General features: G+C 51.4%; 1 non-coding gene across 1 annotated transcript; it reads right to left on the bottom strand.

Annotated features, from left to right (window-relative positions):
• Positions 1–450: 450 nt before the first annotated feature.
• LOC117701280 (U1 spliceosomal RNA) lies at positions 451–607 on the bottom strand. Its single transcript, XR_004605675.1, has one exon. It is a non-coding gene; the product is annotated as a U1 spliceosomal RNA (small nuclear RNA).
• Positions 608–1,003: the final 396 nt, after the last annotated feature.

The following is a 1,003-nucleotide window of genomic DNA, read 5'->3' as shown; positions in this document are numbered from 1 at the left end:
TGTCCTCTAACTCAGAAATCCACCTGCCTCCGCCTCCCAAATGCTGGGATTAAAGGCATGCGACACCACTGCCAGGACTGACCAATCATTAAACAAGAAAGTGCTCCTTAATTTTTGTATTTCTCAGATAACCCATTTGTGTCGACATGAAACTAGCTAGTCATTTCCAGCGTGCACACTATAGCTAGCCAGTTCCAGTGTGCACACTCTAGCTAGTCAATTCCAGCGTGCACAGTCTAGTATAGTTAGTGACCACTTAGCTTTCTGGTTTGTTGGTCAAGGGTAAAACAAGTAAGTTGTCAGTGTAATGACTGTTTACAATGATAGTAAAAACCTTAAGACCCAAGAATCACAGCACACGTAAAGGTTCCTGGTTTTGCTTGGTGTAAACTGGTAAATAAACAGTGAAATAGTAGAAAGGACAGAACACACAACTCTGTTTTTATACACCAGGGAAGCGCACAAGTGCAGCTCGCCCACGACCACAAATTATGTATCTGGGGAAATGGCAGGGATCAGAACACTGCCGCGTGTGAATGCAATGGGTGAACATTGCTCTGAGGAAACCACTTTCTTGATCATAGTAACTCTCCTGCCAGGTAAGTATGCCTTCCTGACACCCAGAAGAGACTCACACCCGCCGGCGCTCCACCCTTAACGCATGGTCACTTCGCCCCACCCCGTGGCGGCCTCCCCGACGCACACGCGATCCCTGAGCTCCATTGACACCCGCGGACTCGCTCTCTCTCCCACACCCTGGCGAAATCTCTCGCGTTTTCCCAGCGGCTGCGGCCGGGGCGGGCCCTGAACGACCCTCATCTGCATAAACCCCGCCCCTGTCAGCACTCAGAGGTGACAGTCACATCCCTAACTTTCGCTGCCCGATTCGCGGGCCCTGTTGGACTTTCTCGCTTTGCGCAGCGCTGGAGGGATGAAGGACCAGAGATGAATCATCTTGCATCGTCTCCCATCCCTCACTAGCCGACCTTCCCTCCCCCCGCAT

The sequence above is a fragment of the Arvicanthis niloticus genome, assembly GCF_011762505.2.
Source record: "Arvicanthis niloticus isolate mArvNil1 chromosome Y unlocalized genomic scaffold, mArvNil1.pat.X SUPER_Y_unloc_28, whole genome shotgun sequence".
Classification (NCBI taxonomy): Eukaryota; Metazoa; Chordata; class Mammalia; order Rodentia; family Muridae; genus Arvicanthis; species Arvicanthis niloticus.
Note: the sequence above shows the minus strand (reverse complement) of the source record. Positions and strands in the feature narration are given on the sequence as shown.